The sequence below is a fragment of the Dipodomys spectabilis genome, unplaced genomic scaffold (assembly GCF_019054845.1).
Source record: "Dipodomys spectabilis isolate Male_0828 unplaced genomic scaffold, ASM1905484v1 ptg000228l, whole genome shotgun sequence".
NCBI classification, from domain to species: Eukaryota; Metazoa; Chordata; class Mammalia; order Rodentia; family Heteromyidae; genus Dipodomys; species Dipodomys spectabilis.
The window spans coordinates 905,779-933,193 of NW_024870905.1; the positions used below are offsets into that span (position 1 = coordinate 905,779).

Here is a 27,415-nt window from a genome sequence, read left to right on the forward strand (position 1 = left end):
AGGCTAGGGGAGCCGCTGTCATCTTGCTCTGCCCATACTGCTTGCATCACTGGATTCCAGCCACACCCCCATTCTTTCATGTTCCTTTCTGACCAATGGGATACAAGAATGGTGACCACGCCCACATTCCATGATGCTGGGGAGCACCAGGATTCCCTCTGTTTGTTTACAACACTACCAGAAGTTGAGGAAGGTAGAGGTGGTTGAGTGATCAGCAAGAGACTCGAGGAGAGTTTGGAGTATAGTAGGAAATTGATGCTCCCACCAGTGCCCCAGCTCCCTCCCCGCTTCTTGCAGTGCTGGGTTTCAAACCTCAGGCAATGGAGCACTGCCAGCAGTCATAAGGCCCCAACCAGGTCTCTGCCCCTGGTCTTCTGCTCTGTGCCCATGTGTCCACAATGCCACCTCCATCATTGCTCTTCCCACCTGGATCAGCTGCCAACAGCTTCTCTGAGCAGCACAGGTGAGTGGCTGACCCAACACTACCCCTGCCGATGGTCAGACACTCTGCTGGGGTCCCAATGACCCCCTGCTTGTTTCCTCTCCCTGGCTCTGAGGAGCCACCTTTCTGTCTTGGACATTTCTGAGAAAGAGACTCAATACTCAGGCTGTGCTGGATCGGGATCCTCCTATCTGGGACAGGTATGCTCCACCAAGCATGGTCCTCTCTAGTTGGGATGGTAGACATGTAGTGCCATGCTCAGTTATTGGTTTAGATAGATTATCCCAAACTTTTAGTCCATGCTAGCAGATTCTTGACCACAGCTGAAGTTCTGGATAGTGCCAAAACCATCAGACCTCAGTCTCCTCAGAGGGCAGTTGTGAGGAAACAAGGGATTTATACAGAGGGTTCTGTGGAGCATGGCTAGGCAGAGAGGGAGCATACCTCAGATAAGGTTCTCGGCAATTCTGTGAGCATATGACAGGAAGATACCCGGAAAGGGCTTAGGTGGGGTCTGTTATTAATTGTGCAACAGGCGTGGGATTATGAAACAAAACATGGCTCTCATCATTACCCTATCCCCATGAGGAAGGGGATCCTTCACTCTGTTGAGTTTTGCAGCTGAGAAACAGATGCATGGAGAAGCTGGGTGACCTACTTATGACCTCAAGGTCACAGGAAGCTCAGCCTAACTTCTCTACCATGCTCCTTGGGACAATGGGTGCTATTCAGTCCACTTCATGTGAGAATCCACTTCTTGTCAGTTGTGGGTCTTGAACTCTAGGCCTGGGCGCCGTTCCTGAGCTCTTCAGCTCAAGGCTAGTGCTCTACCACTTGAGCGCACTTCTGGTTTTCTGGTGGTTGTTTGAAGATAAGAGTCTCACAGATGTTTCTGCCCAGACTGGCTATGAACCATGACCCTCATATCTCAGCCTCCTGTGTAGCTAGAATTAGAGTTCTGAGCCACTGGCACCCAACTTAAGCATAATTCTGATTTTCTTTCTTCGTCTCTCGCATAGTAACTGGTTGAATGTTTTCTGGATGAGGTGGCCCAGTGTCCCTATGTGCCTGGAACCCAAGGTAGCCTTCTCATTCAGGAGGTGGGCTGTGGTCAGGAGCTGTCTAGCTCAGACTATTGAAACAGTTCCATGATGTAAGCCCCTCTGTGCCCTGGGTAGACCATGACGGTTATTCATTTTCCATCCAACCTTCCTGAACTTATTGTATTGTATTGTTTTTACATCATTTCTAGCACCTGTCCAAAATTATGATATAGTTATGGAATGAAAATATAATGCCATCTTAAGAAAGTCATTTAGGGCTTTGTGAATGTGGCTTCATGGTTAGGTGATTGCCTAGCATGCATGAAACCCTGGGTTCAATTCCCCATTACCACATAAACAAAAAGACACTGGAAGTGGTGCTGTGCCTCAAGTTGTAGAATGCTAGCCTTGAGCAAAAAATGAAAGACAGAAAGAAAGAAAGACAGAAAGAAAGAAAAAGAGAGAAAGAAAGAAAGAAAGAAAGAAAGAAAGAAAGAAAGAAAGAAAGAAAGAAAGAAAGAAAGAAAGAAAGAAAGAAAGAAAGAAAGAAAGAAAGAAAGAGAGAAAGAAAGAAAGAGAGAAAGAAAGAAAGAAAAAAGAAAAAGGGAGAAAGAAAGAAAGAAAAAGAGAGAAAGAAAGAAAGGAAGGAAGGAAGGAAGAAAGCCCTGGGTTTCCCTTATTTGCAATAACTAGTGTATGCCTGAGTCAAGCAGTAAAGATCAGATAAGTTGCTGTTAGGGAAATGAACCCTAAGATATGTATTTAAATGTTTTTTTTTCCTGTGATTCTAACACATTTATAAAATTATTTCTTTGTTGTTTTGTATGCCCCTCACCCAGAGTATAACCCTTGCTTTAACTGTAATTGATAATGTTATAATTTGTGGAGGGGAAGGGAAAAAACACGTCATTTAAATAGGGATACAGGTGGACCCATTGCATCAATGAGATATGCAAGTCGTTATGTCAAAAACGAACTTTACAACTTTGGTGGGGGGGTTGGGAAGGAGGATTGGGTCTGGGGGCAGGTGGAGGATGGGAGGGGGTCAGAAGGGGAACAAAAGGAGGAGGATACAATGCTTGATAAGAAATGTACTCATCTTGCCCCTGTAATTGTAACCATTCTGTACAGTATTTTCACAATATAAAAAGAAAAAATTAGTAAATGCAAAATAAAGAATCCCTACTTTGAATATATAATTGCTCCTTCCAAACTGAAACCTGACAATAGTCCCTAATTCATGTATTTTACTTATAATACTGTGCTGAAAAAAAAGTTTTGGTCATTAGGTCACAGCAATTAATGCCAGTAATGTGTTTAGATGTCAGGTGAAGATTAATTCTGGAAATTCAAAGATTCCAGGATTTTGTGTGGTCACTGCTAATCACAAAGAGAAGGGTAATCTAAGTGACATTTGGAAACCTTTATGGTCAATGACTGCAACAAAAAGGCAGAGGCTAATTAACAGTTGTGACACAAGAGAAAAAATAACTCCAGATGGAAGGAATAAATGATAGTAACTAGGGTATACCAGAAATTGTTCTAGAAAACAATTTTGGTTATTGAAGAACTAGTTTTCAACTAGGCTTATTCCTCATTGCCTTTAGCATTCTAAATCTCTTAGGCTAGTTCTTAATCTTTGTGTGATAAATGTATCTCTCTCTATGCTGTTCTTTCATACTCGATATCCTTTGCTTTCTAAAAATCTGTCTTTCTATATTTTCCTATGAACATTTCCTGATACTAAATACACCTATACAGACGGTAAAGGATGCTAATGGAGGGATCCCATAGCTAATGAGTCATATTATGAGGACATATTATTGCTACCTCAAATTTTCTGAAAAGCTGCAATGGCATCATTTGGTTCAAATTTCCATTGTTTGTCTACATAGTGTCATTCAGAGCACATAAATGCAAATATGAGCCAGGTGCTGGTGGTTCACGCCTGTAATACTAGCTACTCAGGATGTTGAGACCAGAGGATTGTGGTTGAAAGCCAGCCTGGTCAGGAAAGCCTATGAGACCCTTATCTTCAATTAAGCACAGGAAACCCGGAAGTGGTGCTACAGAAAAAGTAGTAGAGCACTCAACTTGACCTGAACAGCTGAGGGACAGCACCCAGGATCAGAGTTCAAGCCCCATGATAAACAAATAAAGTGAAATATGACTTTGTTTCCCCCAAAGGAACGACAAGATTAATAATCTTCCCAAGCATTAAAATAAATTCCAAAATGATTCAGTGCACCTACTTTTGCTGAATTATTTACTTTATGGCTTCTTTGCTGGACATATTCTCTACTTTTAAAAATAGTCAAATATTACCTTTACAAAAAATTTCATCAAATATTAGTTGTTTCAAAAGAGAAGTCTATTCAGTTGATATCACTTAGCTTTCTTACTATCTTGGTTCAAAGCTAACCCAGGCAGGTTAGTCTGTCAAACTCATTTCTAATTAAACACCAAAAAAGCACAAGTAGAGTTTTGGCTCAAGCAGTTGAGTACTAGCTTTGGGGACAGGTGGGCAGGAAAGAAAATTGTTCAGGGACAGGGTCCAGCATCTGGGTTCAAGCCCCAGAACCAGCACAAACTAAACAAACAAGCAAACAAAATAACCCAGATATTTCTTTGGGACTCTCCTTAAAGGAGTACTCATTTGACAAGAGGTTCCTTTTGGTGATCATACTCACTGGATCCTGCTTTTTTGGAATCCGTATTGCTCTGGAGAACTCAGGACCAGACTAAAGGAATTGATAACTGACTCCTGCAAATAGAGATTCCTCTCAGGGGTGAAATAACCATCCATAAGGCACTTTAAACCTCCGTGTCTTTGTTTCTTTGCAGTAGAACACTTTTAAAACAACGTTATTTCCTTTTGTTCTATGATGGCTTTCAAATGGCACATTATTTCTTTTTGTAATACTCTCAATTAGAACTTTACAGAAAAGTTTTATATGAGTAAAGAACATACTCGAAAAAGTCCAGGACAGAGTTTTTTTCAAGCCTTGGGATTCTTTTCTTGTACAGTAAAAAGGAAAGCACAAGTTAACTTGAACTTTGTCATTCCTCTATTTTCCATTCCTCTCCTGGGATCAGTTTTCACATCCAGTTACCGTTACTTCCAGTAACAATCGATGGTGTTGTTTGAGGTATAATAAATGTTTTCTGGCTTCACTGAAATAACACAAGGACACCTTTGGACATGAGGTAACACGTGTTTCAGAAAAAATCTTAGTAAAGAGAAAATATGAAATTTATATTGCTTATAAATATATTATCCATGAGTATATTGAGTTCAAACTTTTTATGGTCTCTGTAAATTAAAGTGAATTGTAAATGGGAAGAAGGTTCTCAGATCATTCTTTTTGTGAGTGTATGTACAGCACATTATTTCCCAAGTGTATATGAGTTAACAGTAAGGGAAACTATAGCAATAATAGGAGAAAGAGACGTTCTGTGTTAAAGTATATGGGTTCAGTACACTATAGAAGACTCTACAAATAAGACAACACTGAAACAATAAAGCCAAGTCCAGTGTGTAGATTTATGGGAGTGATATAGAGAAAGCATTACTCCTAGGTGGAACACGAAGTATGAGGCCACTCCTCTTCTAAAATCACACTTGCTAATGACACAACTCTGTAGAAAGTAGAATGGAAGTATAATTCTGGTTCCAATGCACGTCAGATATAAGAGCATGGACTTAACTGGAAAAAATCCATCTTGAGAGAACAGGGCTTATACTAGCAATGAACTGCTGGCTAAGATGATATTTCTTTTTCTTTCCTTATATATTTATTGTTGTTGGTGGTGGTCTTGGCACTTGAACTCTGGGCCTGGGCACTGTTCCTCTGCTATTCAGCTCAAGGCTAATGCTCTACCACTTGATCCACAGTGCCACTTCCAGTTTTCTTGTAGTTAATTGCAGAAAAGTGTCTCCGGAACTTTCTTACCCTGGCTGGCTTTGAACCCCAATCCTAAGATCTCACCACCACTCAGCTTACGATCACATTTCTAACAGTGTACATTCAGGATATGTAATGGGTATATTAATCTGTCTTTATTTGAATTCTTGAGTTAAAAACCTGGGCTACAGCATAGACTTTACACTCACAAAAATGTTTATAGCTTAAAAGTTGATACTTCTGGAGAAATAAAACCTAAGAATGTAAAGGAGTCTGGGAAGTTCAGTTTGCAACCAGCTAGGGTAGAACAGTCTTTGCAACAGTACCTATAATTGAGGAGCCAAAAGCTGGGTTGGAAGAATGGCTCAGGTGATGGAATACCAGTCATGAGCAAGATTGATGAATAAGAGCTTGAGGCTTTTACGTACATATATACGAACATACACATACACACAGAGGCACTTATATGTGCACACACAAATACACAAATGAAACGACTCTCATAATATGTAGAAAAATTACAAAACAATAGAAAATATGTCCTGAGTAAGACTAGAATCATGTGATAATTTTTAATATTAGAAAGTCCTAAAGTTACTTTTTTCAAAAGTGTTTGAGAATATTACATAGGTAGGGACCAGAGATAGTAAGAGAGTCAAGTAATCATTATTAAAGTTATCATATCCATTGAGGAATGAATCAGAGACCCCACAGGTGCATCTGAAAATGTTCATATCCTGTGCCAAATGTTAGAAAATGTTTGAAAATAGTACAGGAACAGTCTGAGCAGTGTAGTGGGTAATATCACTGGAGAAATTCAGAATTGCTAATCTGTATCTAGATTAAATAAAATAAGAAACTATGGCAGGGCAATGTGATATAAGCCTAGAATTCTAGCACTCAGACTAAAACAGAAGATTAGAGAGTGGAATTACATAGTGATACCTTCCCTGGATCAGGTAGTATAATTTTGTCTTAATAAAACAAACCAAACAAGAAAGGAATACACAGTTGGAAGGCTGGGCTAATTTTGTCATTTTTTGAGAAGTCAAGTTTCTTATTGAAATGCAACACATATATAATCCTCACTTGTGTTTTAAATTCTCTCTCCATTACAGAACATTCCTAGATGCAAAATGACTCATGATTACCTTCCAAAATTTGAGAAAGTAAGTAAACATCATTCTGTTGGATTCCAAAGAAATGATGAAGGATTACAAAAGCTTAAGACTGGAGAAATAGCAAAGTTTGTCTAATGTAGGACTTTGTAAATTTTGCTAAATTAGAATTGAGATTTAAAATAAATATTTTGGTTTTGTTTGTAATTTCATATTCTATTGGATACTACAAAATTCTTTCTTTTTTTGTCAGTCATGTGGCCTGAACTCTGAGGCTGCACACTGTCCCTCAGCTCTTCAGCTCAAAGCTAGTGCTCTACCACTTGAGCCACAGCACCACTTCCGGGTTTTTACACTTATGTGGTGCGGAGGAATCGAACCCAGGGCCTCATGCCTGTAGGGCAAGCAGTCTACCACTGAGCCACCTTCCCAGCCCCAAAATTATTTTTAAGTAGACGGTTTAATAGACAAATTCACAAATGATTCTTGCAATCTACTTGCCTAGAATTTTCTTTCAAGAGAGATATAATTAGAAATTAGTTAATAGATAATTCCCACAATTCATGTATAAAATGTTAATGTGAATAATGTAGACAGAGTTGCCAAGAAATGCATGATATTAATTTATAAATTTATCAAAAGCAATTTTTTGAGGCTTTGGTATAACATAGTATGAGGAGAATAATTGTGTGACATCTTCTTTCTTCTACCTATGTAACACAGGAAACAATTCCCTTAATTATGTGCCTCTGTATACAATGAGAAAAATGCTAGGTTGGGGGTTTGTTTTCATTTTTGTTTTTGTTTTATTGGTTTGTCCTAGTGCTTGAACTCTGTGTCTGGACACTGTCTCTGAGCTTGTTTATGCTCAAGGCTTGTTCCCTACCACTTCAATCTCAGTGCCACTTGTGTCTGGCTTTTGCTGAGAAGTTTATTGGAGATAAGCATCTAAGGAACCTTCCTGCCTGGGCTGGCTTTGAACTGTAACATTTCGCTCTTAGCATCCTGAGTATCTATGATAGTTAAAAAAGTATTAATATAAGTAATATTTGCAAATGGTCTGATCTCAAGAATACTAGGGGGGGAAAATGATGCAACCCAGTTTATTGTGGTGTTCTTTCCAGAACATGGAGGGCATCACATTAGCAGAGGTGTAGTATTTTTTTCACAATAAAGATAAGCTATTCGTGTTGTTAATTAAGGGAACTTTGAGGTGCACCCTACACCTTGGAAACTGTTGGGCTAGGATGACTTTATGGCATAAGTCTTCAGATTGATGGTCACAGAAATAATAGCTTACTCTGATAAATAATTGCTTACTCTTGAAGAATTAATTATTACAGATGCTTCATAGTTTTATGCTTTCCCGGATTGTGGCTATTTTTCTGTTTACTTCTCAATCTGTAGCAACCCATTGGAATATGAATCTATTGCAGAATTACATAATATGCAAACAGGTATTCTTTTGAAGCTCTCAGGTAGGAATGTTCAGAATTTGAAAATGAGTAGTTATTAGTCATAGGAATTTTGAAGAACACATATATTCTGTCCTCTTAACAACTTATTTATTTTTAAAAGTTATGGGTTTCCATTGAATGAAACTGTTTACTGTTTTAGTATGAGAAAGTTTAAATTTATTCTTTTTTCAAAATATTGGCAAGTATATTGTGAAAATATTGTCTAGTTGGATAACATTCAAGTTGATGGCCCTCTGATTAAAAAGGGGTAATTAATTCAAATTGAATGCCAAATAGTATTGATTTTTAAAAGTTACTAAAAAATAATAATATTTACTATGCCAATACAGTGAAATTTTATTTCATGTAGCTTATTTATTTAATTTAATTTTCTTGTCAAAGCTATGTACAGTGGAGTTACAGTAATTGTAAGGTAGTGAATACATAATGTTTCAAACTTGTTATCCCCTTCTTATTTTTCTCACAGTTTTCCTTCACCACAATACCCCTCGCAAGTTGTAATGTACATTTTCATCATATTGTCTTGTGAGCATTGCTATTGCATTGGTTTGCCCTTTGTCCTGTTTCTCACCATTTTGTTCTTCCTATTCCCTTCCCTAATTAAGGTAAATGTATACCAATACACAGGGTATCAAAATCAAATACAGCAGGGAATAAACCATAGGGAAAAATGTCAAAAGAAAATAGAAATCACATAGTACATTAAAAACAACAACCGCAAATAAAAATCTCTGTTTCCATATCTTGGATTTCATTTTGCTTAGCATCAGCAGATATGGTCATATATATAACATAACAAAGGCCCTGGAAAATAATAGTTGCATGGAGACAATATCATGAAAACAACATGTTAACTGTTTAATATGGTAAAGATGGAATTAGGATTGGTGAATTCGTGATTCTGTTAAAGGAATTTCAAAAGAGTTTTAAAGTTATGACAGGTAAATTTTAATTGTTCAATCTTTTTAAAAACTTAGCCTATTTAAAAAATTTTTAAATTGCCTGGGAGAATAGGCTTTCATGCAAAGAAATCCATGGAGACTTAGCTGAGAGGGAGCAATGTGGGTGAAGATGGCTCTTTTTCACACTAAAAAAAACAAACCGCACAAACCTTGCTATAAACCCTGTAGGTTACCTTGAGAATTGTCCTTACCCAAAAAATATACTCTTACTGTGTGAAACAAAGTTGTAGTGGAATTTAAATTCAAAGTTCTTTAAAAAAAAGATATCAAAATTGTGATTTGACCTTTACTTACTAAACAGTAATTCTCTGAAAAAGATAATTGGGGTCAAACTATTTAGGGCGAAAGTGCCCTCCACAATGAAAGAAGATATTGGATTTACACTTTTCTGCTTATAATACTTTCCACAATGTCTTTGCACGTAAAGCACTGAAACACAGAAAAAATCTGATTGGATACTTCAAACGAATGATTTCACATTTCTAAGTGGCTCAAAAATATAATATCATTATTAACAAGAGACTGTGAAGTCTTCTCTTATTACATAAGCCAAAAAGTTTTGGGATCAGAAAAGAAGAGCAAATGGAAAACGTAAGAAAACAGTGTTCTTAGAAGCCCTAGCTAAGCATATTAGCTTCAGCAGTGGAGGGAGGCCAAAACTTTTTAAAATAGATTGTCCTAATATTTTTGCTACATAAAGTGGTTTTACAGAGCCTATGTGGCTCACTTCAATGCACACTAGATCGAATAAAGACATAAAAATAAGTTCCACATCCAAATAAAATAGTTTTAAAAGAGAAACCATGAAGACGTAGCAGTGGGGGAGGCCTTATTGTCCTTCCACTTCACTAGACTTTAACCCATGAAGCTGTGATTAATTGGAAATCAGGTAAGAGCTAAGAGGAGGACATAGAAATAGGACATAGAAGTTTTGTCCTTTGTAACAGACACTGTCATCCAAGGTATCGGTGATTTAACTCTATTCTTCTCCATACATCTTGTTAAGCAAATGCAAGACCAAGAGAAAAATAATCTATTGAAGTAAATTTGCAAAGAATAACTTCACTGTTCCTGATATGGTATCTAACGAGAGTCTTAAGTGAGAAGATAAAAGTGGAGTATTCTTCGGTTTCCTCTAAGCATCTTGTTAGCAAACTATATCTTTGAGGTTAGAAGTAATTGAAATAAAAAGTGGTAGAGTACTTATTTTTGTGGGCACTTTAGACATAAGAAGACTTTCAAGATAAAAGAAAAAAAAGTATAGCTAAATATTTGTGATCACAGCTTCTTTTTTTTTTATTTAATTTAATTTTATTTGTGAACATACTGTACAGAGGAGTTACAGTTACATGGGCAGGATAATGCGTACATTTCTTACCAAGCATTGCAGCCTCCTCCTTTGTTTACCCTTCACATCCCTTCCCAGCCTCCCCCCTCCCCCCATAATCCCAATCCTTCTCCTTCCCCCCCTTCCCCCCTTCCCACCCCCCCTTCCCTCACCCCCCCCGCACCAACGTTGTAAAGCTCGTTTTGGACATGACAACTTGTACTTCTCATTGTTGCAACAGGTCCAGCTGTATCCTTAAACAACTGGTTTTTCCCCATCTCCTCCACAAGTTATACTGACATCAAATATAGTGAAAGCAGGGGTTATACTGTGGGGGAGGGACATACAAAGCAACAAAGAGATAATCTTATAAATGTGTTAGAAACACATGCATGAAAGAAAAAAACATTAAAATACACATCTAAGGGTTCATTTTCCTGACATCACATTATCTGACCTTTTCCGCTTGACTCATACATATACTAGATATTACAAATAAGGGAAACCATGGGACCTACGTTTCTTTGGGACTGGCTTACTTCACTTAATATAATTTTTTCCAAGCCTTTCCATTTCCTGACAAATGGGGCAATGTCATTCTTTCTGATGGAGGCATAGAATTCCATTGTGTATATATACCACATTTTCTTGATCCATTCATCTACTGAGGGGCCTCTAGGTTGGTTCCATATCTTAGCTATGGTAAATAATGTTGCAATAAACATAGTTGTGCTGGTAGCTTTAGTGTGGTCTTGTTTGTAAACATTAGGGTAAATGCCCAAAAGTGGGATTGCTGGGTCATAGGGGAGCTCTATGTGAAGTCTTTTGAGGAACCTCCATACTGCTTTCCAAAGTGGTTGAACAAGTTTACATTCCCACCAACAATGAAGTAAGGTTCCTTTCTGTCCACATCCCCTCCAGCATCTGTTGTTGTTAGAGTTCTTGATTTTTGCCATTCTAACTGGGGTGAGGTGATATCTCAATGTTGTTTTGATTTGCATTTCTTTTATGGCTAGGGATGTTGAACATTTCTTCATGTGTCTATTGGCCATCCTTCTTTCTTCTTCAGAGAAGTTTCTCTTTAAGTCTTTCGCCCACTTATTTATTGGGCAGTTGTTTCTTTGAGGATTTGTTGTTGGGGGGTTTAATTTTTTGAGTTCCAAGTATATTTTAGATATGAGACCCTTGTCCGTTGTATGGCTAGTAAAGATCTTCTCCCAATCCGTGGGCTTTCTATTGATCTTGGTAGCTATGTCATTTTCCTGCAGAAGCTCTGCAACTTCATGCAATCCCATTTGTCCAACCTTTCTTTGATTTGTTGTGTTTCCGGGTCTCTATTCAGAAAATTTCGGCCTGAGCCAAGGAGACCTAGGGTTTCTCCTATTCCATCCTGTAAAGTTTTCAGAGTGTCTGCTTTGAGTTCAAGGTCTTTGATCCATTTGGAGTTGATTCTGGTGCAGGGTGATATATAAGGATCTAGCTTAAGTTTTTTACATGTACTTAACCAATTTTGCCAGCACCATTTACTGAAGAGGTTGTCTTTCTTCCATTCTATTGTTTTAGCTCCCTTATCGAAGATTAGGAATGGCTATAGGTCTGTAGGTTCGTTTCTGGGATTTCAATTCTATTCCATTGGTCCTGAGGTCTGTTCTTATGCCAATACCAAGCTGTTTTGATTACTATGGCTTTATAGTAGAGTTTGAAGTTTGGTATTGATATTCCTCCAGCAGTGTTCTTTCCATTGAGGAGCGTTTTTGCTATTCGGGGTCTTTTATTGTTCCATATGAATTTTTGGATTGACTCTTCTATTTCCTTGAAGAATGAGGTTGGAATTTGGATAGGTATTGCGTTGAATTTGTAGATAGCCTTGGGAAGTATTGCCATTTTCACGATGTTAATCATTCCAATCCAGGAGCATGGGAGGTTTTGCCATTTTTTAAGTTCTCTGTTGATTTCCTTTTTCAAGATTTTAAAGTTTTCATCATAGAGGTCCTTCACTTCTTTAATTAAGTTAATTCCTAGGTATTTTATTTTTTGTGGGGCTATTACAAATGGAGTTGCTTTCCTAATTTCAGCCACACTTTTCTCATTGTTGGCATACAGAAAAGCCATTGATTTTGGGGGGTTAATTTTATAACCTGCTACTTTGCCAAAGTTTTGAATCAGCTTGAGTAATTTGGGAGTGGTGTCTATGGGATTCTTTAAATACAAGATCATGTCATCTGCAAAGAGGGAGAGTTTTATTTCTTCTTTCCGTATTTGGATCCCCTTTATGTCTGCATCTTGTCTTATTGCTGTAGCTAGGCATTCTAATACTAGATTGAAGAGAAGTGGAGAGAGTGGTCATCCTTGTCTTGTTCCTGAGTTAAGAGGAAATGGCTTTAGTTTTTCACCATTGAGAATAATGCTGGCTGTAGGTTTGTCATATACAGCCTTTATTGTATTGAGGAATGTTCCATGGATTCCTAATTTTTCCAAAACCTTCATCATAAAGGGGTGTTGGATCTTGTCGAATGCTTTATCTGCATCTATTGAGATAACCATGTGGTTCTTATTCATGCTTCTGTTGATGTGATGAATAATATTAATTGATTTGCGTATATTGAACCAGCTTTGCATCCCTGAAATGAATCCTGTTTAATCGTGGTGTATGATTTTTTGGATGAATTGTTGAAGTCGATTGGCCAAAATTTTGTTGAGAAGTTTTGCATCAATGTTCATCAAAGAAATGGGTCTATAGTTCTCTTTCTTTGATGAGTCCCTGCCTGGTTTTGGGATGAGGGTTATGATGGCTTCATAGAATGTGTTCGGTAGTGAGCTTTCTCTTTCAATTTCATTGAAGAGTTGGAGGAGTATTGGTGTGAGCTCTGCTTTGAAGGCCTTGTAAAATTCCGCTGTAAAACTATCTGGTCCTGGACTTTTCTTAGCTGGGAGGTCTCTTATTGCTGTTTCTATTTCAATGCTTGATATGGGCCTGTTAAGCTGGTTTAACTCATCTTGATTTAGTTTTGGCATGTCAATATTTGCTAGGAAAAGTTCCATTTCTGTCAAGTTCTCAAACTTATTCGCATAAAGTTTTGAGAAGTATTCCCTTATAATGTTCTGAATCTTGGTTGTTTCCGTGGTGATGTTTCCATTCTCATCTCTGAGTTTATTAATTTGGGTGTGTTCTCTTCTTTTTCTGATAAGATTTGCTAAGGGTCTGTCAATTTTTTTAAGTTTTTCGAAGAACCAACTCTTTGTTTTGTTGATTCTTTCTATAGTTTTTTTGGATTCTAATTCATTTAATTCTAATTTAATTTTCATTATTTCTTTCCGTCTACTGGATTGGGGTTTATCTTGCTGCTCTTTTTCAAGGAAGTTTAGATGTGTCATTAAATTGCTAGTTTCAGATCTGTCCAATTTGTTGATGTAGGAGCTCAGAGCTATAAACTTGCCTCTGAGTAGTGCCTTTGCTGTGTCCCAGAGGAGCTGGTAATTTGTGTGTTCAATTTTGTTGAATAGCATGAACGTTTGAATTTCCTTTCTAATCTCTTCCATGACCCACTCTTGATTCAGCAGTGTGTTGTTCAGCCTCCATGTGATACCGCACTTTCTTGGGTGGCTTTTGGTGTTGAGTTCTAATTTTATTCCCTTGTGGTCAGAGAGAATGCAAGGTATAACTTCAATGTTTCTGAATTTAGACAAGTTTGCTTTGTGGCCTAAAATGTGGTCTATTTTAGAAAACGTTCCATGTGCTGCTGAGAAAAACGTGTATTCTGATGATTCTGGGTGAAATGTTCGGTAGATGTCTGTTAAGTCTAGTTGATCTATGCAGCTGTTTAGATCTGCGGTTTCTCTGTTGAGTTTCTGCCCAGTTGATCTATCTAGTGGGGAGAGTGGTGTGTTAAAATCCCCAACAATTAATGTCTTTGGATCTATATGGGATTTGAGGGAAAGTAGTGTTTCTTTGATAAATTTGGGTGCTCCATTGTTTGGCGAATAGATATTTAGAATTGTAATATCCTCCTGAAGGAGAGATCCTTTAATTAGTATGTAGCGACCTTCTTTATCTCTTCTCACGAATTTTAATTTGAAGTCTATTTTATCTGATACTAGGTTTGCAACTCCCGCCTGTTTATGGGGGCCGTTTGCTTGGTAGATTTTGTTCCAGCCTTTAACATTGAAAATGTGTTTGTTTTTACTGGCAAGATGTGACTCCTGCAGGCAGCATATAGAAGGGTCTTGTTTTTTAATCCAACTAGACAGTCTATGTCGCTTAATTGGAGAGTTCAGTCCGTTAACATGAAGAGATAGGACTAAGGGGTATTTGAGAGTTCCTGCCATGTTATCCTCCTTCTTGGGGGCTGCGAAAACTGGGTTCTTCCTATTGTTCTTGGATTCTCAGTTTGGGTGCAGTTTCTTGGCCTTTGTTGCGGTCTTGTTAGTTTTCTATGTGTAGGACATCTTTAAGAATCTTTTGTAGGGCAGGTTTGGTGGAGATGTATTGTTTCAATTTTTCTTTGCTATGGAAGGTTTTTATTTGGCCTTCAGTTATGAAGGAGAGTTTAGCTGGGTACAGTATTCTTGGTTGATAGTTGTTTGTTTTTAGGGCATGGCATACATCATTCCAGGCTCTTCTTGCTTTGATTGTCTCTGCTGAGAAATCTGAGGTGATTCTAATTGGTTTCCCTTTATAGGTGATTACCCTTTTCTCCTTGACAGCTTTAAGGATATTTTCCTTGGTCTGAGTTGATCCTGTGTGGATTATAATGTGACGGTGGGATGTCCTATTCTGGTCTGGTCTATTTGGGGTTCTAAAAGCTTCTTGTATCTGAATAGGCCTATCTTTTTGTATGTTTGGGAAGTTCTCTGCTAGGATCCTGTTAAACAAATTTCCTAGACCATTAACTTCTGTTTCTAGGTGCTCCTCTACACCCATTATCCTTAGATTAGTCCTTCTGATGGTGTCTTCCAGGTGTTGGATAGATCTATCATACTTCTTGGACTTGTCTTGGATGGTTGTATGTTCTTTCTCTATAATATCTAGGCTGTCTTCAATCCCTGAGATTCGATCTTCTGCATGGTCTAACCTGCTGTCAAGACTCTCTACTTTGTTTTTTATCTCTTTTCCTTCTAGTTGGTCAGCTTTGATGGCTTCAAGTTCTTTGTTGAAGCTCTCTTTTAGGTCTTGTATGAATTTCTTTACTTCCTTAATTTGGTGTTCAGTGTTTGTTCTCAAATCACTTCGTTGATTCGTTATGGTTTCTTTGGACTCCCATTCCTTCTGTTGGGTTCCATTCAGCATTCCCTTTGTGGTCTCCCTGACTTCCTTCAGCTCTTTGTTAATGGATTCCATGAATGCCTTTAGTGGTCTTTGTGTGTTCTCTACCTGGTCTCTCAATTCCTGAATTACTCTTTGATTAGCTTCCTCCGGTTTGTGGGATTCCTGCAGGTCTCTTTCCTACCGTTCGTGGGATTCCTGCAGTTCTCTTTGAGTGTTCTCAGCCTGCTCACGCCATTCCTCCCTTTCTCTTTGAGTGTTCTCAAGTTGTCCACGCAAATCCTGTATCAGTTTTTGAGTAGCTTCCTCATGCTTATGATATTCCTGTATAAACTTTTGGGATGCCTCCTCTCTCTCCCTATCACGCTCATAGAGAGTCCTTTGTAAGTTGTCAAACTTCTCATTTATCTTGTTTGCCACCAGTGTTTGTAGAGCTATTTGGGAACTCTCCTCTGGATTGTTCATTATCTGATCTGACCCCTGATTGTCAAGATTGGGAATTGAGATACCCGGATTTGCCATTTTTCTTGTGTTTTTCCAGCTTACTCTGCCCATTTGAGATGAAAATAGGACCAGTTTTGTGCTAGCACACTATCTTAAGGCCACCATCAACCAACGTTTGCATTTATAGTCAATAGTCTACAGATACAATCTAGTTCAAAAGATACATCTATTCAACATCAAACAACTAAATGTTAATGGGCTTCGAACCGCAGAGAAGAATTTGGAAAACCAGAAATTTTTATGGTTAGGGAGAGATGTGGGTAAAAATTAGGAATAGATTGGTGTGGGGAGGCACAGGGAGAGTTAACTATGTCCTCATCTCAATGCAGGAAATAGGTTGGGTAGGATGCAAGTAGAGAGGGAGAGAAAAAAGAAGAAAGGGAAAGAGAAATGAAAAGAGACCAGAAAAAAAAATTAGAAACGTAAAAATTAATATAGTTATGTAGATTGAAAGACCATCTATTTAGAGAGGAATTTGAATATAATGAGAAAACAGGAGGGAGATAGAGGAGATGTGAAAAACTTAAAAAATGCTTAAAAGATTATATAGGTATAAAGAGGTAGTACTGTTATTAAGGAATTTAAGTCTCAGAGGTTTTGGATTGAGTAATAAATTTGTGGATTAAGTGTGTACACAATGGGGGATAGGGTCTACTAGTTAACTATGGGTTTATCTGAGGATGTGCAGGACAAGAGTTAAGTCACATACAGAAGAACAAAAGAAAGGAAAAGGTGAAAAGGATAAGAAAGGGAGAAAAAAAAAGATCAGAAGTTCAGTAGAGCTAGACAAAAAACAAAAAGTTAATTAAGAAAGAAAGAAAAAGAGAGAGAAGACAAGAAAAAGGAAAACGTACATTCACGTATTCCTAAAATAAAAATTATAAGAGGGGAAAAAAAAGTTACTGGAAAACAATTATTTTTTCAAAAAAGGCAAAAATTAAAGATTAATAAAAGTTTTAGAAAAGGAAAAAAAAATTTTTATATATATAAGGTACCAAAAAAAAAAAGAAAGAAAGAAAAAAGAAAAGAAGAAAAAAAAGTTCTTTGATTTTTTTTTTTTTTTTTTGGGAGGGGTAGGAAGAATCCTGTATCTCCCTTTTGTCTGTAACCAGCCTCTTGTTGGAGTCTCTGGTCAGCTTGAGGTCCTGTGGCTTGATTGGTTTCTTAAGTCAGTTTGTTCGAACAGGCAGAAAAATGCTCTGCTTTACCCAAGATTTTGAGATCCCCCTCCCAGGTTAGTTTAATGGGAGGGTGATCTGCTTTGAGAATCACAAAAGAGGGGTGATGAGGCTAGGTTCTGGTAGGGTTGAGGCCTTTCAACAAACAGTAGCTTTTCCCTGGGGCTATTTTGTGAAAAATTCAGAGCCCACCCTGGAGCCATTCTCAGGGTTGCTGTTTTTCAATTGATTGTGGAGGCTGCTAGAGGGAGGGGCAACCTCTGGCTCTGGTTACCCAGTGAGGAAAGCCACTCCAATGGCTGGTGCCTGAGCTGGGTGACTTTTCCCTGGATGGAGCTGAGTCTGGCAGGTCACTTTGCCGTTAAGTTCTTGTGACCTGTTAAATGACTCGTTTTATTCCAAGGCCTGAGTTGGAGCTAGCAGCTCCTCCGAGCTTTGTCGGTATCCAAGATGGAGATCACCAGTGCTGGGGGGGGCGGGGTGGCCTTCCCTCCTCTGCTCCCTGAGAAGGAGTGAGGACGTCAGGCTTCTACTCACGCCGAGTCTTGGATCCTGGGTCGTCTCTGGTCTGCAAACTGCAGGATGAAGTTGTCCGCTCCTTGTAGGTTCTTGCTGGTGTTGAGTAGAATCCTCTCACCCGCTGCGTCTGGCTCCTTCGTCCCGGACTCTCTGTGTGAGCGCTCAGGTATGGCCGCGGCTGCGGTCGCTGCTGCGACCCTGCTGCCGCTGCGGGGGCTGCTGGCAGGCGCTCAGATGTGTCTCCTTGTCTTGGCTTCCCCTCTCTTGTCTAACTCTCTGTCCTGTGATGGCACACTTGGTGTGATTCTCTGGCTTAGGACTGTTAACTGGAACTCTAAAACTGCTTTCTATGCGAGAGCTTGTTCAGATTCCAACTTCTCCTCCGCCATCTTCCCGGAACTCTGATCACAGCTTCTTCAACTGGTTCTTTGGAGACAACGTTTTACATGAGAGTTTGTCCTCATTATCATAGATGGGTTTTCGTGGCAACCAAATGCAAGAGGGAAGTTTAATGGATTCGCTTGGACAAGTAAACAGCGTAATAGAAAAAATGGCAAATAATCTTTAGTGAATTACTTTGACCGATTACTTTGCCAAAACAAAGAAGGAAAGATATAATTCAAAATCACTTGACTGAAAAGTATGAAAAAGAGTAGTAAAGAGAGAAGAGAGAAAACATAGAGTACTGTTTTCTCTCCAACCTAGTAATGAGTTTTGATCTTGTTTCTTCCATTCTATATGCACCAGCTATCAAATGTATCTCAGGACTGGAATATCCAGTTCAGACAAAGAGATCTCCCATTAGAAAATATTTGCTGCAGATGTAAGTGATTTATAACCTTAGACAATCTATTTAAATCTGTTCAAAATTCTCCCCTACACCAAACTGCCCTCTTTGAACAGTTGGTTTGCTTTTCCCATACTGCCCTTGATTAACTATTTAAAATTTTGAGAGGTCATATTCATACTCTCTAGAGGTTGCTGTTTGGTTGTGATTTTTGTGTGTTTGGTTTTTGTTGTGTTTTTAACTAAATTTCAAAAGGTTGTGCAATTGTGTTACAATTAAATATGTCCATGTAATTGTCCAATGCTCCTGGATCAGAGTCACTCCTTCTATCATTCTCAACCAATCCCTTCTCCAAGATTTATTTCAGATTTACCACTTCCTTCATCACATGTGTACATTGAGTATTCTAGTTGTACTTGCCACTTTTTCATTTTTCATTCATTCTATGTTTTTACTAATATTCTTCTCTGGTCTCAACTTTTTGATAGTCATTCTGTTAAACTGTCTGTTCATACTTTGACAGGTTTATATACATTCTATGGCATTTCTATCCTGCACATACTTGAACTGATATCAGCTCATATTTCCATAATTAATTCATCTGCAATAACAATTTGCAAGACTGAAGTCGTGAAGCACCTATACATGATTTTATTCTCATCCATTTGGAAGATTAATATTTAGTCAACAAGAAAGTTTAAAAATGGCTTAGAATGCTTTCCTAACTACCAGTTTTTATAAATGGCTTTGTACAATGGTTTGTGATTATTTTATTTTACATGGGATAATATTCTCTACTATGTATAACTTTTGGGAAAAGAAGAAAACTAAAATTTATTACTGTGGAGGAATATGATAGAAATAGAAGACAGATTTTATGTTTGTCACATCTCTGATGAACACCCATATTCAAGACTTAAAGTCATATTTCTTAAGGAAAACATCAAACAACATGATAAGGCAACTATTCGTGATCTTTTAAAATGTACCTTATTATTTGATGAAATTTACTTTATTAGCTAAAGTTTAGGCTTGAAATATGGAAGGCTGATCTATATAACACATTTCTGGAAGGCATCTACTGAACAACACAAATGGTGGGGGCTACTATTTCTATAATTTAAGGAATAGTTGAACCTGTTTGGTGTTAGTGCTGGATAATAAATCAACTCTATTTTAACTTGCTCCTTCCACTTGAAAAACTTGTAATGTTACTAAGTATCATCTAATCGTCAAATGTTATTTTGGCGAATGTGCCTTTAAAAAGTTTATTTGAGGCGCTGGGAAGGTGGCTCTGTGGTAAAGCACTTGCTTGCATGCATGGGGTCCTGTGTTCAATTCCCCAGCATCACATGACCAAAAAGAAAAAAATCTGGAAGTGTGCTGTGGCTCAAGTGGTAGAGTGCTAGTCTTAAGCTGAAGAGCTGAGGGACAGCGCCCAGGCTCAGAGATCAGGCCCCATGCCCGGACCCCCTAAAAAATTATTTGAATAGGAATATATTTTCAGGAGATTAAATATAGGTTACCATTGGTTTGAGAATGACAACCTTTTTATACTACATAACCAAGTTTTACTGAAGTACCAGTGTTTTGAAGCACTAAGGATCTTCTCAATTAATGTTTTTCTGAATTATATTTGACTTCTAAGTCAAGTTTTCCTAGCCTTGGTAGAAAAATTATGGATCTATCCTTCGAGGAACTATTTTTTGGCCTACTTACACTGGACTGAAATCTTTCATTAATCATTAGGAGAGGGGTATTAAAAATATTCTTGTGACATTTGTGATCTTGTTCACTAATATGGGCTGGTCATCTGTAAATTGAAAGTGTGAATTACAGAAGTTTCTCTCAGATTTTGTGATCTCATCTTTCATTTTAAGTTGCCTTGCATTTCACAATTGCTTACTGCTAAATCCTATGTAATTGGGGCCCTGCATTATTATAGGAAATGAGAAGTTGAGATGAGTCTTCAATTACTTTCTGTTGGCATGTGGCATGGGCCTAGGTATGAGGACTTGCCCTTGTTATCTGATGATGCAGATAACTGGGACCTGGGATCCTAGGACGCGTGGGTCTTGTAGAAGAATAATACCTTTTGGACATCATATCAGCAAAATTTAGGTATGATCAGAAATATGGAGAAAACCATTCTGAGTCCAGCGAGTTAAAACAATATACAGAGCAGCAGAGTAAAATCCCTTACATATTAAAGGAAAACAACATTTTTTTTTGCCATGTGAATTCAGGAGTCTAAGAACACTTAGAAGGTATCACAAGTTTATATCGAAGACATTGCATTGATACTTCTTATATTCTAATATATATTCTAAACTTAATTATTTATATTCCAATCTGTTTATTGTAATAAATATCAATTTATTTGTCAAATTATCGATTAATTCTAGTAAGTTTCATTGTGTGAAACATAAAATTAGCACATATAAATATAAAATATATAACTATATGTAATATAAGGAATGTTTTTCATTGTTCTGTTGTGGTTAGGGTATCAAAGGCAACTCTGTTTTACAGTATTATTCCATTATCTCTACCTCAGAGTTTGGTAGAATTAGAACTAAAGCTTTACCATTTGTAGATTTACAGCCTAGAGGCAAGAGGAAACACTGAGATTAAAACATTACCAATTTAAGGCCTAATATCAAGGAAAAAATATGGACTTCTCCTGGAGCTATGGAAATATTTGGTGATAGAAATTCAGTAGTGTAAGTTCCTGCCTGGTTGGATGGTAGACAGGTCAGGACATTAGGTAATCATGCATAAGAACAATTTTTTCACCTTTTTGGCTTTAGCTACTTTTGAAATGGTAGGTATAATAAACAATTATATTTTGATAAAATACTTTCTAGTCAGAACTGTTTATTTCTCCATGATCCCTTGTAACTAAGATTAGTTTTTTTCCAGTAAGATAATCTTTGCTGTCAGGGTAAGATATTCTGGTTGGTCTGTTACTACATGGAAGAAGGGTAAAGGGCCAGTAGACATTTGTGCCAGTAAGACCTCATTTGGGAAATTTTAAGCTGCAAAATTTTAGAAGTAGCTCTTCAGCAAGGCTTACTTTGAATCCATTAGCTCCACAAAGCTAACTCAGTTGATAAATAAGTACTTGAAAAGCCATATCTTTGAATCTAGCTATAAAGGCTTCAAAGTATGATGAAATTTAAAATGAAAAAGACTTAAAATAGTCATTGGCAAAATAATTGCAAGTGTGAGCAATCTACCGAACAATATATTTTTTCCACTATACACAGAATTTCAGAGAAATAAGATCAATAGCATTGTTAGTAACAATAAGGTTTCCTTGTTACAAATAGGCAACCAAGGATATATGCCTGTATAAAGATTGCATCATTAACTACTTAAATTCACAGGATACTACATGCTTCGGCAGCACGTATACATAAATTACAACAATATAGAGATTAACATGCCACTTGGACAGGGATGATCTGAAAATATGCGAAGTATTCCATATTTTTCATTCGTCAGATGCAAGAAATGAAAAACAGTTATTAAAAAGTTGATTACAAAAATACAAGTGTAACAACACATGCGATTCATATAATTAAAAGTTAGTTTGGCATCTTCACCTTAGAAAGGTCTTTACATAGCATAACTTTATAAAACTTTGAAATTAGATAACATTTTAATTTTATCCCAAAGAAATAAAATACTATAAGGACCTAGGAGAAAAAAGAATCTTAAACTGTTTTTATATGGAATGCAATCTGTAAGGACACATTTATTAATGAATTTATATAATATATAACAATGTAGTATTCAAAGTATTATATCTAGGAAAGAATGAAATAGATTATGGACATCTTACAAACAAAATACAGAATATGTTAAAATATACTTTCTTCAGACAAGCACCAGAAATATCTTTAGTTTCTGTACTACTCATTTCAACAGATACATTAAAATTATTTCTGATTTAAAAAATCACAAGCTCTACAGAAATCATTACAGATGTACACAAACAACTCTTGAATATATTTTGAAATCAAAGTCAGGCAATTCATTTGGAAGAATACCATGGAATCCATGAATTTTTAAAGTAAGATATTGCTGTTGCTTTGTATTGTGAAAATATTTTGTACAGAGACAAAGGATGGACTGGCATTTTTGAAATTTAAGTAACTTAACCAAATCATTAAGACGTAGGAGAACAATTTGTACAGCCTTTCACAACTTCAAAGAGGTAGTCATACATACTTATCTTTTGGCAGTATCAAGTGCAGTTTCTTCCAAGTTGTTCTTCAGACCTGGTTTAATATAATGGTTCAACAGAAGGAGATCAAACGTATCTTTGCTGTTTCTATTCCCAGCAGCAAGATGCAAGGGGGTCAAGAGGCCTTTAGTTTAGACACTGGTATCTGCATCATGATGAAGTAATAAAGAAGCCACACTGGTATTATTCCACGTATAAGCACTGTGCAGGTGTGTCCAGCCATTCACAGTTATTGCATGAATATCTACCTCGAGCCACCAACTCATGGACAATGTCTCAGTGTCAACTGTAGGCTTCCCGATGAAGAGCGGTATACTCATCTTCATCCCTAGTATTCACATGAGTGGCCTTTTTGGAAAGATTTCTCCACACTGTAGCAAGCCGATTAATTTAGGCAGCCCAAAGAAGAAATTTGCTTGGATCCTTCTCCATTTTTTTTTTTTTTTGCAAATGATACCATTCCTCACTTTTTCATCTTGTTCCTTGTCTTCATCAGAATTGCCTAACCAGAGACTTTGAGTACCAGTTGGAATGAGGTGTCCATGTATTTCCCCAATAGTTCACATTGGTTGAACTAGTCAGAAAAAACTGGTGAATTTTCTGCATCTTTTTTTTCACCATGATTTGTTTTCTCTTTTTCCATTTTTACTATTCTAAATATTCTAACTGGAGAGTAGAGAATTGATAGAAAGCAGAGGAAAGATTTTCCTCCGTATTAAAAGGTACAGACTGAAAATGAGGACCAGTGGTGTCTTCATGTGCAGCTTATTCTAGGAATGAGAAAATAGGAAATAATACCTTCTATGTAAATGATTTGAGAAATGGCAGAGCAGAAAGTGAAATGATGCAACCAAAAATATAAAAGCAAAATAAATTAGGATAATTATGGAGCAATCATATTATCTATGAGAACCTTGAAAGAGAGAGAGGAAGAGAGAGACATGTGTAATGCACTAACTAGCCACAATATCCATGCCTCTGATCAATTTATAGAGCAAACAATTTTATTTTTAAAAGAGATGGAAATAGAATTTATAGTGTGTCTCTTTATGATGTGCAAAGTTATGTATTGATATACATTGCATTGATCACTTTTCTGTTACTGTGAGGAAAATACCTGCAAAGAACATCTCTGAGGAGGAAACTATTATATTGACTCATGGTTTAAGAGAACACAGTTTAAGAAAAAGTGTCTCCATTGTTTTTAATTATATTTTTATTATCTTAAATAATTGTACAAGGGAATTTCCATTCCACAAATCAGTTTTTATGTACAATGAATCTTTACATAACTTCCCCACACCCTTCCAGATCTCACCCCAGTTTAATTTTTTCTACTTTCATACTATCTGTATTGAATATTATGCCTTCACTCTCTTACTCCATAACTCTTTTTAATCCTTCCCTTTGAGTTTTCCTCATAACTTAAGTGATAGTTTCCTGGTATTCATTTTGTTGGATTAAAAATTCAATTTTATAAGAAAATTCACCTTTTAAATTCTCCTCTGCAAATAGCATGCTTTGGTTAATATTGCTGTGAAAACTTGTATAAAGTTCTATCTTCCAAATATGAGACAGAACATGGGTCCTTTGTGTGTGTCTCTGACTTAGTTTACTTAACATATTTTTAGATCTATCCATTTCTTTGCAAATAATGTAACAATCTTCATAATGGATGGGTGTAATACAATTGTGTATATGTGCCACACTTTCTCTAACCATCCTTCTGCCAAAGGGCATCTGGGCTGTTTCCATAAGTTTTCTACGGTGAATAGTGCAGCAGTGAACATGGTCGTGAAAGTGATTTTACTGTAACCTTTTGGAAGAATTCATCACTATCTTTCTGGGAACAATCTTCTAGCCAGTTTTCCAGAATAAGCATATCCCTCTCTTCATCTCCATTAGAACGTATTGCAAATCCTCAAAAACACACTACCCCCTACAGGTCACAATAAGCTAAAACCACACGGTGCCCATATTTTTTCAATACTTTTTTTCATAATTGTACATATTATTTAGTGAGAAACTTCTATGTACTTTTCTAATGTGGGAATGAGGGATATGACAATAGTGTAAAGGTAAGAAATATGCAATTTAATTAGCTATTATCATATTTAAAATCATTTTCAGCTCTAACTCATAACCTCACTTACTATTATTTTAATCTTTATTTGATTACTTCATCTATCCTCTAACTTATAACAGGTGAGTTAAATACAAAGGCAGAAACTGTGGTTTGATTTTGACATTCATGTGTGAGGATGCACAATATGGATAAATAGATTAATTGGATTTAATAGCTATTATCCATTTTGTTCAAATACAGATGATTTTGCCAAACTGATTCTCACAATTCATATTACATTCAACAACAAGAAACGTGTGACAATTCCCTTTGTTTTGCTCCTTATTAACTTTTGTTTCCATTTTATTTTATTTTTATTTATTTATTTTTCATCTGTCGTGGGGCTTGAACTTGGATCTGGGTGCTTTCCCTCAGCTCTTCAGCTCAAGGCGAGCACTCTACCACTTGGGCCACGGTGCCACTTCCGGTTTTTGAGTGGTTTATTGGAGATAAGAATCTCTCAGACTTCCTTTTCTGTCTGCTTTGACTTGCAATCTTCAGATCTCAGCCTCCTGAGTAGCTAGGATTACAGGAATGAGCCAAAGGCACCCGGCTACCATTTTATTTTATAATGTAGGATGATTTCACAAATCTATTGTAGATACAAAAATATGCTAAAATATTTCTATCCGTATGCATTGATATATACATACACACATATATTACACAGGTTATAAAGATAATTTATAACTTCTGTAACTGCACAACTTACTAAATTATTAAAATCATTGATGGCTCATGGCTGGAATCCTGGTTACTCAGGAGGCTGAGATCTGACGATTGTGGTTTGAAGCCATCCTGGGCAGGAAAGTCCATGATCCTCTTATCTCCAAACAACCAACAGAAAATCAGAATTGGAACTGTGGATGAAAGTGGTAGAGTGGTAGCCTTGAGAGAAAAAGCTCAGGGACATCACCTAGGCTCTTAGTTCAAGAAGTACAATCTACCCAAAAAAATCTATTTAATTTACCCCTGTGTAAGTAGAGTATTTCCATCACCCAAGTGCACATCCATACTCATTTGCAAGGTAACTGTTTTGTCTGAAGTACCACAAAACATTATCACTTAAGTAGAAAGTATTGCAATGTGGGTTCATTCTATCTCTCTCATGGATTTTTCTCCACTCAAATACTCAAATCTTACAATTATTTAAAATCATAGTTTTTTCTTTAATACCCATAATATTAGAGTTTGAATTGAGTGTCTTGTGCCCCCAAAATGGTTGTTCTTACCACTTTGTCACGTCCTCAGACTTAAATTATTCTGATTATTTTTCAGATAGAATCTGGCTTCCTACTTGTATCTGATTTTGGGCTCAGTACACTTTATGTTATTCTTCCTGGAATTTAAAATAACAGGTGCATGGCATTGTGTACAGATCTTTCTGTCCAGTCTGGGCTTTAAGCACTATCCTTACAACAGTTCACTCCCATGTAGTCAGGATATTCATAAGCTTGTCATAGTTTTTTTTTTATATTTGCATTTTCTGCAGGTTCTTCAGTACTGAATTAATTTATGTTTTCTTGGGTTGTTTTGTTTCATTTGAATATATGGATTATTGTTCTTCACTTTTCCTTTTGTTTCTTTCACTCATGTTCTTACCTAAAGTGCTGAGAAACCAATTCTTCTTTCTCAAGATAGTCAAGATGAATATTATTTATTCCAAAGAAATTTCAGTAATATTTAAACACCTCATACCTATGAATAGTATACAAATGCTAAGTTTTGAGAAGGTCTTTTTATTTGCACAGCAGTCTTTGGCATACACAGACAGATCATGAATTTTATGAAGTTAGTAAAACTACAGATGCTCGCCAGAAGGAGAAAAACCTGTTATTGTTTGACAGGGTCTTCCCTTCTCATGAAAGAAATATGCTGCTTGATGCAGGATTACACAAAATCATATTCCTAGGAGGAACCTAAAAATCATCTAATACAACAGACTTGAGAGAGACGAATTGACTTCCTGAATAATTTACTTTTGGGTCAAATAAAAGCAGGCTTCCAAAGCGAGAGTAGACTTTAGAGAAACATGAGTTGTATGTAAATAGGTGCTTAGCTGATTTTGTTAATTTGTAAACTAATACAGGGAAATAAAGTACAGCAAGGTTAAAATTAAAGAACTTCACATTGAAATATTCATTTGTGTGTTTGTGCATGCTCTTGCGAGTACGCGCACACACATGTGCATGTGCTCATGCATACATTCATTATTCTTGAGGCTTGATATTGCGTAGGCATTATTCCTAAGCTTCTGTGCCCAAAGGTAGTGGTCTACCACTTGAGCCACTGTTCCACTTCTGGTTTTTTGGAGATAATCGCATGTATTTTCATGATTTGACTAGCTTTGAACAGTGGCCTTCAGATCTCAGCCTCTTGAGTAACTACCTAAGCTGATTCAGCCTATGAGTAGCTAGTTAAAATTCTGTCTGTCCTCTATGCTTCACTGCTCTTTTATTCTTATCCTGAGGTAATCACAAGCCTAAGTCATATATGTCACTATGATGGGCTG

The 27,415-nt window shown here is 37.0% G+C and overlaps 1 pseudogene; it reads left to right on the top strand.

Moving 5' to 3' along the window:
* The first annotated feature begins 21,923 nt into the window (after positions 1 to 21,923).
* Positions 21,924 to 22,023, top strand: LOC122123472 (annotated as a pseudogene).
* Positions 22,024 to 27,415: the final 5,392 nt, after the last annotated feature.